Here is a 15,381-nt window from a genome sequence, read left to right on the forward strand (position 1 = left end):
ATCAAATCCTATTACTGCAGCAAACCGTAAAGGTACCGGGGGAGAGGGGCTCCTACCGGAGAGCCGCGGGGGCCGAGTCCTGTGACCATGTAACACATTGAAGTATGTGGCGCCCAGATCACTACATGAAATATCCAATGATTTGGGTGTAAACTGCTGGATATAAGACTGTTCCAAGCTGCTGGGTCCGGCCTTACACTGTACAAATTCAGAATATTTCCAAATCTACTGACTTTTAGCTGTTTGTAAAAAAAAAAACAAATCGAAGAATTAAATATCTCCACACAACTGATATGACCAGCGGCTTCTCCAAATTCACAAGATGCCCCTTCTATGGACTGCGCGGTCCCAGTAAACTCCCCCATTGACTGGTGTCTTTAGGACTCAGTGGAGCTCCTTCTGCTGCTCTGACCGGCTGCAGACATGATGTATAACCAGACAGCAGCTTCTGACGGCGTCCTCAGGGGTCTTACCCCGCTCCTCATGGACAACGGCCTCCAGCCACGAATGTTCCTGGGTTTTGGTGCTGCAGCCTCTTTCTTTACATCCCATCGCATTGGGTGCAAGTCAGGCGACTGTGACACCACTCTGGAATCTTCCAGGACTTCTCTGAAAGCCTTGGTAGACTTGGAGGTCTGCTTGGGATCCTCGTCCTGCTGGAAGGTCCAATGACCCCCGAGCTGCAGCTTCCTCACAGAAGGCATGATGTCTTCTCCTAGGATTCCCCGATACGTGATGGAATCCATCTTGTCCTCCACGCTGCAGGTTTACCGATCATCAGTGAGCCGTCGCCATGCTTTACTGCGGGGGTGGGGGGTTCTTATCAGCATCTGCTTCGTTCCTCCTCCACCAGACGTACCACTGATCTAGAAGATAGATAAGCCCAAGTTTGGTTCTATTGCTCCACATAACAGAATCCAAGACTTCTCTGGCAAATTTATATGGTTTTCGTAATATTGGAGGCAACTTTTCTTGTGCTTTTGGGTCACTAGAGGTGACATCTTAAAGTAAACCTTCAGCGTTTACTACGCTCCTTACTATACAAATGGAAACCTCAGTGCTGCCGCCACCAGATCTTCCTCAGGAATCTGGTGGCAGCCAGTGAGAGCGCCCTCTTTCTGCCACGTCCAGATAGTGCAGCCAGTGTTCTTGTAATTCTGACCTCGTGAGCTGCTTCCAGCTGCACCTCCCGTAACATTCAGTGCCTTTGTATCTTTCTGTTTCATTTTTCTTGTTTGCACAAGCCAATGAGCTCTTGGACCCTTCTCTTGACTTAGTCATATTTCTAACATGCAATCAAATGTGATTGCCAGCAAAGAGCTCGCCAATCCAGGTATTTGATGTGTTTTATCTCAAGCACGCCTGATGCAACTAGTGAAGCCCTTGATTAATTGCATCAGGTGCACTTGAGACAACACCTAAATTGCAAATCTGCTCTTATAAAGGATTCTTTTTTATGGAGTGAATCATTCTTAGATTGCAGCAGTCAGTAAAAGTGGCATTTAGTGCTGGATTTAGAGAAACCACTTGGTATATTCGTTGTGTTGAGCTGTTTCAATTGTTTTTGTCCTAAAAGTATAAAAGTCACGTTCCATTAGGTGGCGCTGCAGAGGGTTGTACTATTTCCAATTTGAATATCAACTTTCCCAGAGAGCATTACACGGACTATAAGTCTCCTCACACCTACTCAGTGCTTTCTACAAGGAGAAACAGTATCCGTCCAGACCCAAAAGCATAGAGATGCAAAATATCCCAAGGCTGCAATACCCCATCTGACCAGCAGGGGGCACGATGAACCTCTTTTTTCAGCACCTTCTCTGTTTTAATTTTTATTTCCTTTCATTTTAAGGAAAAAGAGAGAGAACTGCATGTAAGAACATCTATGCCCATCGAATACCAAGAGATATCTGGAACTATGGTGGCCATGATGGGCAGGCAGGTAGGTAAGATGGATTATTGGATGGTCAGGGAGGTAAGGTATGATGCATGAATGAACAGTCAGGGAGGGAGGTATGATTGAAGGATGGGTGGTCAGGAAGGTAGGTAGGACAGATGATTGGACGGTCAGGGAGGTAGGTAGGTAAGACGGATGATTGGACGGTCAGGGAGGTAGGTATGATGGAGGGATGGACGGTCAGGGAGGTAAGGTATGATGGATGAATGCAAGGTCTGGGAGGTAGGTATGATGGAAGGATGGGTGGTCGGGGAGGTAGGTATGACAGATGATTGGACGGTGAGGTAGGTGGGTATGACGGTGGGATGGGAGATCAGGGAGGTATGCATGATAGAGGGATGGGCCGTCAGTGAGGTAGGTATGATGGAGAGATGGACGGTCAGGGAGGTAGGTATGATGGATGAATGGACAATCACGCAGGTAGGAAAGATGGATTAATAGATGGTCAGGGAGGTAGGTATGATGGATGAATGGGTGCTCAGGGAGGTAGGTATGATGGAGTGATGGACGGTCAGGGAGGTAGGTATGATGGAGTGATGGACGGTCAGGGAGGTAGTTATGACAAAGGGATGGACGGTCAGGGAAGTAGGTATGCCGGAGGGATGGACAGTCAGCGATGTAGATATGACGCAGGGATGGACGGTCAGGGAAGTAGGTATGCCGGAGGGATGGACAGTCAGCGATGTAGATATGACGCAGGGATGGACGGTCAGGGAGGTAGGTATGATGGATGAATGAACAATCAGGCAGGTAGGAAAGATGGAATAATAGACGTCAGGGAGGTAGGTATGATGGACGAATGCATGGTCAGGGAGGTAGGTCTGATGGAAGGATGGGTGGTCAGGGAGGTAGGTATGACAGAGGGATAGACGGTCAGGGAGATAGTTATGATGAAGAGAAGGACGGTCAGAGAGGTAGGTATAATGGAGAGATGAATGGTCAGGGAGGTAAGGTATGATGGATGAATGCAAGGTCTGGGGGTAGGTATGATGAAAAGATGGGTGGCCGGGGAGGTAGGTATGACAGATGATTGGACGGTGAGAGAGGTGGGTATGATGGAGGGATGGACGGTCAGGGAGGTAGGGATGATGGATGAATGGACAGTCAGGCAGGTAGGTAAGATGGATTAATGGATGGTCAGGGAGGTAAGGTATGATGGATGAATGAACAGTCAGGGAGGGAGGTAGGATGGAAGGATGGGTGGTCAGGAAGGTAGGTAGGACAGATGATTGGACGGTCAGGGAGGTAGGTAGGTAAGACGGATGATTGGACGGTCAGGGAGGTGGGTATGATGGAGGGATGGACGGTCAGGGCAGTAGGTATGATGGAGAGATGGATGGTCAGGGAGGTAAGGTATGATGGATGAATGCAAGGCCTGGGAGGTAGGTATGATGGAAGGATGGGTGGTTGGGGAGGTAGGTATGACAGATGATTGGACGGTGAGGTAGGTGGGTATGACGGTGGGATGGGCGATCAGGGAGGTATACATGATAGAGGGATGGGCCGTCAGTGAGGTAGGTATGATGGAGAGATGGACGGTCAGGGAGGTAGGTATGATGGATGAATGGACAATCACGCAGGTAGGAAAGATGGATTAATAGATGGTCAGGGAGGTAGGTATGATGGATGAATGGGTGCTCAGGGAGGTAGGTATGAGGAATGATGGACGGTCAGGGAGGTAGGTATGACAAAGGGATGGACAGTCAGGGAAGTAGGTATGACGGAGGGATGGACAGTCAGCGATGTAGATATGACGAAGGGATGGACGGTCAGGGAGGTAGGTATGATGGATGAATGAACAATCAGGCAGGTAGGAAAGATGGAATAATAGATGTCAGGGAGGTAGGTATGATGGACGAATGCATGGTCAGGGAGGTAGGTCTGATGGAAGGATGGGTGGTCAGGGAGGTAGGTATGACAGAGAGATGGACGGTCAGGGAGATAGTTATGATGAAGAGAAGGATGGTCAGAGAGGTAGGTATAATGGAGAGATGAATGGTCAGGGAGGTAAGGTATGATGGATGAATGCAAGGTCTGGGGTAGGTATGATGAAAAGATGGGTGGCCGGGGAGGTAGGTATGACAGATGATTGGACGGTGAGAGAGGTGAGTATGATGGAGGGATGGACGGTCAGGGAGGTAGGGATGATGGATGAATGGACAGTCAGGCAGGTAGGTAAGATGTATTAATGGATGGTCAGGGAGGTAGAAATGATGGATGAATTCACGGTCAGGGAGGTAAGTATGATGGAAGGATGGGTGGTCAGAAGGAAGATATGACAGATGATTGGACGGTCAGGGAGATAGGTATGGCAGAGGATTGCACGGTCAGGGAGGTAGGTGTGATGGAGGGATGGTCTGTCAGGGAGGTAGGTAACCACAAGAGGAGCATAAGGGGGAGGTGGCAACCACAAGAGGAGCGCGAGGGGGAGGTGGAAACCACAAGAGGAGCGCAGAGGGGAGGTGGCAACCACAAGAGGAGCGCAGAGGGAGGTGGCAACCACAAGAGGAGCAGGAGGAAGAAAGCGAGGTAGATATGATGAAGAGATGGACAGTCAGGGAGGTAGGTATGATGGAGGGATGGACGGTCAGGGAGGTAGGTATGATAGATGAATGGACAGTCAAGCAGGTAGGTAAGATGGATTCATAGACGGTCAGGGAGGTAGGTGTGATGCAGAGATGGACGGTCAGGGAGGTAAATGTGATGGATGAATGCAAGGTCAGGGAGGTAGGTGTGATGGAAGGAAGGGTGGTAGGTATGACAGATCATTGGACGGTCAGGGAGGTACGTATGATGGATGATTGCATGGTGAGGGAGGTAGGTATGATGGAGGGATACACGGTCAGGGAGGTAGGTAACCATAAAAGGAGCGGGAGGGGGAGGTGGCAACCACAAGAGGAGCACAAGGGAAGGCGGCAACCACAGGAGGAGCAAGAGGAGGAGGCGGTAACCACAAGAGAAGCGTGGGGGTGAAAACCAAAAGAGGAGCGCAGAGGGAGGCAGCAGGGGGGAGGAGCGGGCGGAAGGAAGCGAGGTAGATATGACAGAGGGATGGATGGTCAGGGAGGTGGGTATGATGGATGAATGGACAGTCAGGTAGGTAGGTAAGATGGATTAATGGACAGACAGGGAGGTAGGTATGATGTTTGAATGCATGGTCAGGGAGGTAGGTATGATGGAAGGATGCCTGGTCAGGGAGGTAGGTATAATGGAGAGATGGACAGTCAGGCAGGTATGATGGAGAGATGGATGGTCAGGGAGCTAGGTATGATGGAGTGATAGATCGACAGGGAGGTAAGCTATGATGAATGAATGCATAGTCAGGGAGTTGGTATGATGGAAGGATGGATGGTCAGTGGAGATAAGCAAGCACACTCGTCCGAGCTTGATACTCGTTCGAACATTAGGGTACTCAGGATGCTCGTTACTCGAGACGAACACCACGCGGTACTCAAGTCCATTGCATTTCCTTCCCTGCATGTTTAGCGCCATTTTATAGCCAATAGACATGCGGGGAAGGCATTACCACTCCCTGCTGTGACGTGCCAGCCCTATCCCACCCCACAGAAGTGAGTGGCTGGTGAGATCAGGTTACCGCCGAGTACTTAAAGCAGTCCCGCCCGTGGCTCGCCTCAGACACACACTGGCAGAGATCAGGGAGAGTGCTGCTGCGGATATAGGGATAGTGTTAGAGTAGGATCCAGTCTTCAAGAACCCCAACGGTCCTTTTTAGGGCCACATTGGACCGTGTGCATTATACTTGTGGCTGGCTGGGAGTTGTAGTGCATCCATTTTTGTATTACGCATGTAGGCCAGTTCCCAGCCTGTCAGTAATACCGTTCTCAGCCTGCAGTGCCGTACAACCAGCTCTCACCATGAAACTGCTCTCTTAACATTTCCTAGCCTGCTGCGAATGACTTCGTTTATACCGTTCTGTGTCTGCAGTGCATTAGACAGCGGTCTCACCGCTAAACAGTACTGTAATATTACCGGGGCCACTGCAAAGTATTTCAGCTCAGCCGCTGTGCAGAGCGTCTCACAATACCCTTTCCTTGGTGGGGTTGAGATCGCCGCAGTTCCCAGCACTATCCACTGGCTTTAGAGTCTTCTCCCACTCCACACAGCCTCTATTATCTACAAGTCTCTGCGAGCGGTAAATTACCCCTAGGTATCAGCGCAAGACAGCGGTCACAGCCTAGAGCCTCCGCTATCTACAAGTCACTGCGAGAGGTAAATTACCCCTAGGTATCAGCGCAAGACAACGTCACAGCATAGAGCCTCCGCTATCTACAAGTCTCTGTGTGCAGTGAATTAAGCCACAGTTGTCAGCGCTGTACAGTGGGGTAATTTATTTGGGCCCTGCTCTATTCTTAATCCGCCATGATGAGTAGCGGTAAGGGTCGAGGACGCGGACGTCCAAGTGAGGGTGTGGGCACAGGCTAAGTTCCTGGTCCAGGTGAATCACAGCCGGCTGCTGCAGGATTAGGAGAGAGGCAAGTTTCTGGGGTCCCCAGCTTCATATCACAATTTACGGGTCCACGTGGTAGACCTTTATTACAAAGAGAGCAGTGTGAGCAGGTCCTGTTGTGGATGGCAGAAAATGCATCCAGCAATGTATCAACCCCCCAGTCTTCTACGCAGTCCACTACTCCCGGCCTAGGGACTGCAACTCTGAATCCTCTGGCTGCTCCTCCTTCCTCACAGCCTCCTCACTTCATGAAAATGACATATTCTGATGAGCAGGCAGACTCCCAGGAACTGTTCTCGGGTCCCTGCCACGAGTGGGAAAAAACAGTTCCTCTCTCACCTGAGGAGTTTGTCGTGACCGATGCCCAACCTTTGGAAAGTTTCCGGAGGCCGGGTGATGAGGCTGAGGACTTCTGGCAACTGTCTTAAAAGCTTTTTGTGGGTGAGTATGATGATGAGGCACACTTGTCTGTCAGTGAGGTAGTAGTAAGGGCAGTAAGTCCGAGGGAGGAGCGCACAGAGGATTCGGAGGAAGAGCCGCTGGACGATGAGGTGACTGACCCCACCTGGTTTGCTAAGCAGAGGGCTAGGTGTTCAAAGGTGTGGATGTTTTTTAGTGAGACCGCGTACGACCAACAAACAGTGGTGTGCAACCTTTGTCGCACCAAGATCAGCCGGGGAGCAACCACTACCAGCCTCACCACCACCAGCATGCGCAGGCATATGATGGCCAAGCACCCCACAAGGTGGGACGAAGGCCGTTCACCGCCTCCGGGTCGCACCACTGCCTCTCCCCCTGTGCCCCAACCTGCCACTCAGATCCAATCCCCCTCCCAGGACAGAGGCACGAGCACCTCCCGGCCTGCACCCACACCCTCACCTCCACCATCCTTCACTCAATCAAGCAATATCTCTCAGCACAGCGTTCAGCTGTCGCTAGCACAAGCGTTGGAGCGAACGCGCAAATACGCCGCCACGCACCCGCACGCACAAGCTTTAAAGGTGCACATTGCCAAATTAACCAGCCTGGAGATGCTGCCATACAGGCTTGTGGAAACGGAGGCTCTCAAAAACATGATGGCGGTGGCGGTCCCACGCTACTCGGTCCCCAGTCGCCACTATTTTTCCCGGTGTGCCATTCCCACCCTACAGCAGCACGTCTCCCGCAACAATAATCGTGAACTCACCAACGCGGTTACTGGGAAGGTCCACTTAACCACGGACACGTGGACAAGTACTGGCGGGCAGAGCCACTATATCTCCCTGACGGCACATTGGGTGAATTTGGTGGAGGCTGGGACCGAGTCAGATCCTGGGACCGCTCATGTCCTACCCACACCCAGAATAGCGGATCCTACCTCGGTGCTGGTATCTGCGGCGGTGTATGCCACCTCCTCCAAACCTTCCTCCGCCACCTCTACCTCTCAATTAAGAAGTGTGAGCATGTCGCCAGCAGACGGTAGCATGCGGCGCGGCAGCACAACGGTGGCCAAGCGTCAGCAAGCTGTGCTGAAACTAATCAGCTTAGGTGACAAGAGGCATTTGGCCCCCGAGCTGCTGCAGGTTCTGACAGAGCAGACCGACGTCTGGCTTTCGCCGCTGAGCCTCCAACCGGACATGGTCGTGTGTGACAACGGCCGTAACCTGGTGGCGGCTCTGCAGCTCAGCACCCTTACACACGTGCCATGCCTTGCCCACGTCTTCAATCTGGTGGTTCGGTGGTTTCTGAAAAACAACCCCCACTTGTCTGACCTGCTCGGCAAGGTGCGCCGCGTCTGCGCACATTTCCGCAAGTCCACCACGGACGCTGCCACCCTGAGGACCCTGCAACATCGGTTTCAGGTGCCAGAGCACCGACTGCTGTGCGGCATGGCCACACGCTGGAATTCTACACTGCACATGTTGGTCAGGCTGTACGAGCAGTGTAGAGCAATAGTGGAATACCAACTCCAACATGGGCGGCGTAGTGGTAGTCAGCCTCCCCAATTCTTTACTGAGGAGTGGGCATGGATGGCAGATATCTGCCAGGTCCACGGAAACTTTGAGGAGTCTTTGGAGAAGGAGGAGGGAGAGGAGCAGGAGGAGGAGGGGGAAGAGACAGCTGGGTCTACTGCAGAGGGTACCCATGCTGCTTGCCTCATATCTGTTCAGCATGTATGGGCTGTAGAGGATCCTGAAAGTCATCTTCCTAGTGAGGACAGCGATGTGTTGCGTACTAGTACCCTGGCACATATGGCTGACTTCATGTTAGGCTGCCTTTCCCGAGACCCTTGCGTTAGACGCATTCTGGCCAACACGGATTACTGGGTGTACACCCTTCTCGACCCACAGTATAAGAAGAACCTTTCCACTCTTATTCCCGAAGAGGAAAGGCGTTCGAGAGTGATGCAATACTACAGGGCCCTGGTGGAAAAGGTGATGCTAAAGTTCCCATCTGACAGCGCTATTGGCAGAAGAAACAGTTCCGAGGGCCAAGTAGCAGGAGAGGCACTGGGATCAGGCAGCATGTCCAGCGCAGGCAGGGGAACACTCTCCAAGGCCTTTGCCAGCTTTATGGCTCCCCAGCAAGACTGTGTCACCACACCCTAGTCAAGGCTGAGTCGGAGGGAGCACTGTAAAAAGATGGTGAGGGAGTACGTAGCCGATCGCACCACAATCCTCCGTGATGCCTCTGCTCCATACAACTATTGGGTGTCAAAGATGAACACGTGTCACGAACTAGCGCTGTACGCCCTGGAGGTGCTGGCCTGCCCTGTCACTAGCGTTTTGTCAGAGAGGGTGTTTAGTGCAGCTGGGGGAATCATCACGGATAAGCGTACCCGCCTGTCAACTGCCAGTGCCGACATGCTTACACTCATACAACATCAATGGTGTAAAAACCATACAAAAAGCTTTATTGTTCCATACAAAAGGTGACGTTTCGACTAGATGAGTCTTTTTCAAGCCTAATACATTATCACTATCACACAGTTTATATAATGAATAGTGAAGTGGGAACATCTGACCGTGTGCATTACTGTTGTGGCTGCTGGGAGCAGTTTTGCCCTTTTTTTGTTATATCGGATGTGCAGGCTATAGCGTTCTCAGGCTGCAGTCTGTACTACGTAGTATAAGGGCAGTATTGGTCAGGCAGGGACAGTGGGTAGTGTACAAGAACCCCAATGGTCCTTCTTAGGGCCACATCTTAACGTGTGAATTTCAGTTGTTGCTGCTAGGAGCAGCTTTGCAACAAATTTTTTCTTTCATCTTGGGCTCTGCAGACTATAGTGCTCTCAGTCTGCAGCCAATTCTACAGAGTATAGGGGCAGTATTGGTGAGGCAGGGACAGTGCTACTGTAGAATCCAGTCAACAAGTACCCCCAAATAGCACCTGTTTAGGGCTATCTGTGACCATCTGCATTTAACTCCGTGGCTGCTGGTAGTTGTAGTTCCTCATTATTGCACAGCTCGGCGTGCTTGCAGTCTTACGAATAATTTTTTTCCTGGCTGCAGTTTGCGCTGTCTCACTCCAACTGCAGGCCAATAAGAATTCAAACATTTTTTACACCGCTGTGTGTCTGCTGTAAACTGCACGCACGGTGACAGACCCCCATACAGGAAACTCACATTGGTGCAATCTAGCCTGCATTGCATTGCATTGCACAAAAATTACCAACAAAAAAAAAGAAAATCCTTACGGCTAGCTGTGACTCTGCATTTCACTGCGTGGCTGGTGTGAGCTAAGGAGTATCAATATTGCATATTGCACAGCTAGGCGTGCTTGCAGGCTTCTGAATTCTTTTTTACCTGGCTACAGTTTGCGTTACATAAGCGCTGTCTCACTCCAACTGCACGCCAATAAGAATTCAAACATTTTTTACACCGCTCTGTGTCTACTCTATTCGTAATCCACCATGCTGAGGGGAAGCGGTAGGGCTAGAGGACGTGGGCGAGGTCACGGACGTGCAAGTGAGGGTGTGGGTATAGGCCCAGTTTCTGGTCCAGGTGAATCCCAGCCGGCTGCTGCGGGAGTAGGAGAGAGGAAAGTTTCTGGGGTCCCCAGCTTCATATCACAATTTTTGGGTCCACGTGGTAGACCTTTATTACAAAATGAGCAGGTCCTGTCGTGGATGGCAGAAAGTGCATCCAGCAATGTCTCCAGCAACCTGTCTTCTACGCCATCCACTGCTGCAACTCTGAATCCTCTGGCTGCTCCTCCTTCCTAACAGCCTCCTCTCTCCATGAAAATGACACATTCTGAGGAGCAGACAGACTCCCAGGAACTGTTCTCGGGCCCCTGCCCTGATTGGGAAAAATGGTTCCTCTCCCGCCTGAGGAGTTTGTCGTGACCGATGCCCAACCTTTGGAAAGTTCCCGGGGTCCGAGTGATGAGGCTGGGGACTTCCGACACCTGTCTCAAGAGCTTTCAGTGGGTGAGGAGGTCGATGATTATGATGAGACACAGTTGTCTATCAGTGAGGCAGTAGTAAGGGCAGTTAGTCCAAGGGAGGAGCGCACAAAGGATTCGGAGGAAGAGCCGCTCTACAATGACGTGACTGACCCCACCTGGTTTGATAAGCCAACTGAGGACAGGTCTTCAGAGGGGAAGCCGCAGGAGGGCAGGTTGGAAGAGGCAGTGGGGTGGCCAGGGGTAGAGGCAGGGCCAGAGCGAAGAATCCCCCAACTGTTTCCCAAAGCACCACCTCGCGCCAAGCCACCATGCAGAGGGCTAGGTGTTCAAAGGTGTGGATGTTTTTTAGTGAGACCGCGGACGACCAACACACAGTGGTGTGCAACCTGTGTCACACCAAGATCAGCCGGGGAGCCACCACTACCAGCCTCACCACCACCAGCATGCGCAGGCATATGATGGCCAAGCACCCCACAAGGTGGGACGAAGGCCGTTCACCGCCTCCGGGTTGCACCACTGCCTCTCCCCCTGTTCCCCAACCTGCCACTCAGATCCAACCCCCCTTTCAGGACACAGGCACGACCACCTTCCGGCCTGCACCCACACCCTCACCTCCGCTGTCCTCGGCCCCATGCAGTTATGTTCCTCAGCGCAGCGTTCAGCTGTCGCTAGCAGAAGCGCTGGAGCGAAAGCGCAAATACGCCGCCACGCACCCGCACGCACAAGCTTTAAACATGCACATTGCCAAATTGATCACCCTGGAGATGCTCCCATACAGGCTTGTGGAAACTGAGGCTTTCCAAAACATGATGGCGGCGGCGGCCCCGCGCTACTCTGTCCCCAGTCGCCACTATTTTTCACGGTGTGCCGTCCCAGCCCTGCATGACCACGTCTCATGCAACATTGTACGCGCCCTCACCAACACAGTTACTGCCAAGGTCCACTTAACAACGGACACGTGGAAAAGCACAGGCGGGCAGGGCCACTATATCTCCCTGACGGCACATTGGGTGAATTTAGTGGAGGCTGGGACAGAGTCAGAACCTGGGACCGCTCACGTCCTACCCATCCCCAGAATTGTGGACCCCAGCTCGGTGCAGGTATCTGCGGCGGTGTATGCCACCTCCACTAAACCTTCCTCCTCCTCCAACGCAACCTCTACCTCGCAATCAAGACGTGTCAGCAGCAGCACGTCGCCAGCAGTCGGTGTCGCGCGGCAGCACAGCGGTGGGCAAGCGTCAGCAGGCCGTGCTGAAACTACTCAGCTCAGAAGAGAAGAGGCACACGGCCCACAAACTGTTGCATGGTCCAACAGGGCAGACCGACCGCTGGCTTGCGCCGCTGAGCCTCCAACCGGGCATGGTCGTGTGTGACAACGGCCATAACCTGGTGGCGGCTTGGCAGCTCGGCAGCCTCACGCACGTGACATGCCTGGCCCACGTCTTTAATTTGGTGGTTCAGCGGTTTCTGAAAGGCTACCCACACTTGTCTGACCTGCTCGGCAAGGTGCGCCGCGTCTGCGCACATTTCCGCAAGTCGAACACGGACACTGCCACCCTGCGGACCCTGCAACATCGGTTTAATCTGCCAGTGCACCGACTGCTTTGCGATGTGCCCACTCGGTGGAACTCTACGCTCCACATGTTGGCCAGGCTCTATGAGCAGCGTAGAGCTATAGTGGAATACCAACTCCAACATGGGCAGCGTAGTGGGAGTCAGCCTCCTCAATTCTCTACAGAGTAGTGGGCCTGGGTGGCAGATATCTGCCAGGTCCTTGGAAACTTTGAGGAGTCTACCCAGATGGTGAGCGGCGATGCTGCAATCATTAGCGTCATCATTCCCCTGCTATGCCTGTTGAGTAATGTTCCCTGCAAAGTATTAAAGGGGTTGTCTCGCGCCGAAACGTTTTTTTTTTTTTTTGCATAGGCCCCCCCGTTCGGCGCAGGAAAAACCCAAGGGATGTGTTAAAATAAAATAAAAAAATATTACTTACCCGAATCCCCGCTCTGCGACTTCTTCCTTCTTCCTACTTCTTCCTTCTCCAAGATGGCCGCCGGGATCTTCACCCACGATGCACCGCAGGTCTTCTCCCATGGTGCACCGTAGGCTCTGTGCGGTCCATTGCCGATCGGCACACGTGACGGGGCGGAGCTACGCGATGATGTGTAGAAGGGGGCGGAGCCAGAACGCCGCTCGTGCCCGGACTGACCAGAAGGAGAAGACCCTTCTGCGCAAGCGCATCTAAAAAAGCAAGAAGACCCCGAAATTATACGGAGCCTTGGAGACGGGGACGCCAGCAACGGAGCAGGTAAGTGAATAACTTCTGTATGTCTCATATTTAATGCACGATGTATATTACAAAGTGCATTAATATGGCCATACAGAAGTGTATAACCCCACTTGCTTTCGCGAGACAACCCATTTAAGGCTGACGCTTTGCGGTCGGAAACGGAGGCGGGGAAAGACAGTATGTCGCTGGATAGTCAGAGCACCCTCATGTCTATATCTCAGCACGTTGAGGAGGAGAAGGAGGAGGGGTAGGAACCTGAGGAGGAGGAGGGGGAAGAGACAGCTAGGCCCACTGCAGAGGGTACCCATGCTGCTTGCCAATCATCCATTCAGCGTGTATAGCCTGTGGAGGAGGAGGATCCTCAAAGTTATCTTCCTAGTAAGGACAGCCATGTGTGGCGTACAGGTACTCTGGCACACATGGCTGACTTCATGTTAGGATGCCTTTCTTGTGACCCTCGCATTAGACGCATTCTGGCCACTACGGATTACTGGGTGTACACACTGCTCGACCCACGGTATAAGGAGAACCTTTCCACTCTCATTCCCGAAGAGGAAAGGGGTTCGAGAGTGATGCTATACCACAGGGCCCTGGTGGACAAACTGATGGTAAACTTCCCATCCGACAGTGCTAGTGCCAGAAGGCGCAGTTCTGAGGGCCAAGTAGCAGGGGAGGTGCGGAGATCAGGCAGCATGTTCAGCGCAGGAAGGGGAACACTCTACAAGGCCTTTGCCAGCTTTATGGCTCCCCAGCAAGACTGTGTCACCACTCCCCAGTAAGGGTGAGTCGGAGGGAGCACTGTAAAAGGATGGTGAGGGAGTACGTAGCCAATTGTACGACCGTCCTCCGTGACGCCTCTGCTCCGTACAACTACTGGGTGTCAAAGCTGGACACGTGGCACGAACTCGCGCTGTATGCCCTGGAGGTGCTTGCTTGCCCTGCCGCTAGCGTCTTGTCAGAGAGGGTGTTTAGTGTAGCAGGGGGAATCATCACGGATAAGCGTACCCACCTGTCAACTGACAGTGCCGACAGGCTTACACTCATAAAGATGAACAAAGCCTGGATTTCCCGACTTCTCTTCTCCACCAGCGGACAGCAGTGGTACCTAAAGCTTATTTTCGCTGCAACCGCAGATGCAAGCATTGTTCTCTATCACCATACAAAATGTGGACCTTTACCTTTGTCAATCTGTGTATGATATTCGTCCTCCTCCTCCTGCTCCTCCTCCTCCTGAAACCTCACGTAATCACCCCAAACGGGCAATTTTTCTGTGGCCCAAAAGGCTCATATAACTTTTGTAAACAATGTTTATACGTGTCAATTCTCATTAAAGCATTGAAACTTCCACCTGAACCAATTTTTATTTTGATTGGGCTGCCTCCAGGCCTAGTTAGAAATTAAGCCACAGTAAGCTAAGCGATTAATGGGTTTCACCTGCCCTCTGGGTTGGGCATGGGCAATTTTTCTGGGGTACATTTGTACTGTTGGTACACCAATTTTTGGGGGCCTCACCTACAATGTAATCCAAGTAATTTTTATGGGTTTTGCCTGCACTTTTGCTACAGAAATGTAACTCTGTTCTGCCTACCTATGCTTCTGCCACAGTAATGCTACAGGGGTCTGACTATACTTCAGAAACAGAAATATAACTTCGGTCTGTCGATACTTCTGCTCCTGAAATGTTACCTTGGTTTGAAATGTTACCTGCTACTACTGAAATGTTACTAATACTGGGCTCTCCCTATACTGCTTCTACGCAAATGTTACTGGGGTCTGTCTATACTGTTGCTACTGAAATTTTACTGGGGTCTGTCCCTACTGCTGCCGAATGAAATGTTACTGGGGCCTGTCCCTACTGCTGCCAATAAAATGTTACTGGGGTCTGTCCCTACTGCTGCCAAATGAAATGTTACTGGGGCCTGTCCCTACTGCTGCCAATGAAATGTTACTGGGGTCGGTCTATACTGCTACTACTGAAATGTTAAAAATACTGTGCTCTCCCTATACTGCTGCAACGGAAATGTTTATCTGCTGCTTTGCCCATACTGCTTCTACGTAAATGTTACTGGGGCCTATCTATACTGCTACTACTGAAATGTTACTAATACTGGGCTCTCCCTATACTGCTTCTACGTAACTATTACAGGGGTCTGTCTATACTGTTGCTACTGAAATGTTACTGGGGTGTGTCGCTACTGCTGCCAATGAAATGTTACTGGAGTCTCTCCCTACTGTTAGTACGGAACTGTTACTGGGGTCTGTCTATACTTATACTACTGA

This window comes from Eleutherodactylus coqui, chromosome 4 (assembly GCF_035609145.1).
Source record: "Eleutherodactylus coqui strain aEleCoq1 chromosome 4, aEleCoq1.hap1, whole genome shotgun sequence".
NCBI classification, from domain to species: Eukaryota; Metazoa; Chordata; class Amphibia; order Anura; family Eleutherodactylidae; genus Eleutherodactylus; species Eleutherodactylus coqui.